The following is a 3,271-nucleotide window of genomic DNA, read 5'->3' as shown; positions in this document are numbered from 1 at the left end:
TTGTGTATTACAATGAAAGCTGTAAATCAGCATAAACATGTCTGACAGCAACAGTAATCTTTAGTCAAAGACTGAACTGTGCAGTTTTCTACACTACACTGTTGTCAAGCTCCACATTATATGCAATAAGTGACATGTTATAAATTACCTCTGTTATATGCACTTGTATATGTAGCCAAGCTTACTTCTTACCCACCTTAGCTCCACTGTCTGTCAGTGTTTGAATTTCATAAGCTTTTTATTTTGGTGAATGTTACCATTTTTCTCTATATTTTGGATAGGTGCTCCTGTGGAAACTGTGCAACCATGCCCACAGAAGCTGAGAACATCTGCTGCTAGGAGATACCACAGGTAGCATTCTCTTTAGACAAACTAATCACTAATTTGTTTTGATTACATTACATTTATAATAAACCATAGAATTTACCATTTGCAATTCACTGTAGGTTACCAGACGGCTATGGGAGATCGCGGAAGATTTACCATGTATGGTCGGCCGTCCTGGGTTGGAGCCGCTCTGCCTCAATGTGTACTCCCTCCAGAATGCCTGCAACATGTACCGTACTGACTATGGTCCTTTACGGTTGAGAGGAATACACCAGTACGTTTTGCTTCTTTGTAAAAACATAGTTTCAATCTAAATAAAAGATGTTAGGCAGTCTTGTTTTACTTTACTGCACATAATTTTACAATGGTAATAACACACCACAAATAGAGTAACACACCCTCAAACAAATTAGTTTAGCTGTTCTTTGATTTGTAAAGTTCTTCTATCAGCAGATAGTGTGCATATAATATATGAATTCAGAGGAGTCATTTCTTTAGTAACAATCAAGTATTTATTTACATCAAATTAGGCAGTTATAATCAGTGATAATAAAAAAAACTGTAGGATTCACTGGATCCATAAAAAAAATTGTGAGACACAACATAGATATATGTTTGCAAGACTAAATGCCCTGTCCAGTTGTTTTAGTCAGTACAGGTATCTAGCCTATAGGAGCTTTGTGAGCTGGTGCTTCCTTGGTTGCAGAATCTGGGTCGTCATTCCAGCCTGCGTGGTCCTACGCATCCATGCCGTGTTTCCTGACGCCACAGGCCGGTATGTGGGTTTTAGACTGGCCCATGATAGAACCGGGACACAGAGCTGGATATGACCTCCTCTTTCTCAGGCCGCTCGAACTGTGCAGTGAGGTCCTCTGGGACGGGGATGGCCAAAGCAGCTTCTGTGTATGGTCCCAGGTCAACAAAGACTTTTTCAAATATGAGGTCCACCACATTCCCTGCTTGATAAAACACAAAAGATTTTTTTTTACATTTTTCAATTTTTTTTTTACAAAACAATGACTGAAAGTCTGTTTCAAATACCTCCTGACATTTTCTTTACTGTATTTTGTTGTTGATGGAACTGTCATAACATTATATGTGCAATATTTAATACAATGTGTACAAAACATTTTTTGGTTGGAAAATAAAATAATATAACACTTATAGAATTTCGCCTCAGTCTTAATTGGTTTAGCTCTGCATTCTCCCTTCATGGCTTTTGGAAATTGGACCTTGAACTTTTGTTTGGGCTTGTGGTCGGTCAGCATTTTCATTGTAGTACATGGCAGCCAGGTGACAGATGATGACAGAAACCTTAGCCTACACACTCACAAGTTCTAAGTAACCACAGCTTCATTTACCTGCACATTATTCCAAGACTGATAAATGACTGTTAGGTTTATCAAAAGTAGATGCACTTAAGATGGCTATAGACCTGTACTTCTGATGTGAGGCTGAAGAGTCTTCAAGGATAACTGTGTGCCTGCAGTGGGTCAGTCTGGCATGCAACATCCCTTGTTGCAGGAAGCTGTATAGATGGCCTGAACAGAGGAAACAGAGATTACACCAACATCTCCTCAAATGTGTAGTTATGGCAACAGCTGCAAACAGTCCAAGAATGATAACAGATGCACTCAATTATGTGTAAACTGGGTTGTCAATAGCTTGTAATTGCTGCAAATAGCTCACTATATGTGCAAGATGCAAAAAATGTGTATTACAGACTTTACCCTTGGACATATCCCATTAACTGTGTACTTATCTAGATATTCCCTACAGGCACTGTATCTGTAAACATGATATAAACGTTAAAACGGCCGTTATATGGCATGATTCTCAATAATAACTTTCACAGCACTAATAAACAAGCCCGGACACCTATGCTAATCACTACGAGCTTATTTTTAGTCCGAATTTTACCGGCTTGACTTTACAGACAGTTAAAACGCCTTTAAAGTATAATACATTTAACAGGGTGGCTCTAATCAATGTCACACGGCGATACCAAGCAGAAGAATTGCATACAATCTGTACCCGGCTATACCCGGCTGCGTGTCGACGATGCTAAATGTTAGCCACGTTAGCTGCCATGCTAACAACACACGCAACAGGCTCTCGTGAACAAACAGTAACGCAACATAAAATGGTAAAACTTACAGCTCCCACGTTCAAAGTTGGGTCACGCACAGTCGGTACTGATCCAGGCTTTATCTTGAGACTTGTAGCAAATCCTACATTGTACTGGCCCTCGTTGAGAAAGCAGTCCGAGGTGAAACGGTTAGCACACACGTACAACACTTTCAGACTTGGAGCGGCAAAATTTCCATCAAAAATAAAATGAATCCACTGGGTCTTCAGATCCTCGGGCGTAGGGATTAAAAAAAGACTCCTGTGTTGGTTTGTGCAGCCAACAACAAAGCAACTACTGTGTTTCGCTCGTACCTTCGACATTGTTCTACTGAAAGCTGGTGTTCGCGAGGGAAGTAACGATACCGTCTGCAACACGGACTCAGTGGGCGGAACACACACCTAGCTCGGGGAGCGTCACCCACCCGGGGGGAGGGGCATCGCCCTTCTTGACGTCACCAGGGGAGAATCTCCAATTCGCTCGTTTGAGCAAACATTTCTTGAAAGGTGGAGAAAGCAAAAGAACGAGAGGATGGACTTTTCTCATGTTTGGGGGGTTCGTAGACATGCCAGGGACACATACTACTGATAGAAAACCATGGAAAAGTGCATTTTGCATGTAGCGGACACTGGTGGACGCCAGTGACCAGACACCAGATTTATGGTAAGGACACTGGGGTGCTCTGGAGGATACGGGGAGCCTCCCATGTCCACTTTCCCATCATCAAACCATCACATGGATAGAAAACAGGGACGAAATGAGTTCCCCTCACCAATAGACTAGCTTTTGAAGATACCATCGGAATTTATGGCTAGC

The 3,271-nt window shown here is 41.6% G+C and overlaps 1 long non-coding RNA gene across 1 annotated transcript; it reads right to left on the bottom strand.

Moving 5' to 3' along the window:
• Positions 1–607: 607 nt before the first annotated feature.
• LOC147817166 (uncharacterized) lies at positions 608–2,932 on the bottom strand. Its single transcript, XR_015436571.1, has 3 exons — positions 2,485–2,932; positions 1,763–1,868; positions 608–1,283 (listed from the first exon to the last, which is right to left on the bottom strand). It is a non-coding gene; the product is annotated as an uncharacterized LOC147817166 (long non-coding RNA).
• Positions 2,933–3,271: the final 339 nt, after the last annotated feature.

Source organism: Seriola lalandi, unplaced genomic scaffold, assembly GCF_002814215.2.
Source record: "Seriola lalandi dorsalis isolate HSWRI2012SDOR001 ecotype SW California unplaced genomic scaffold, Sedor1 jcf7180002055008, whole genome shotgun sequence".
NCBI lineage: Eukaryota > Metazoa > Chordata > Actinopteri > Carangiformes > Carangidae > Seriola > Seriola lalandi.
The sequence above is the reverse complement of the archived record's forward strand: the minus strand, read 5'-3'. Positions and strand labels throughout refer to the sequence as shown.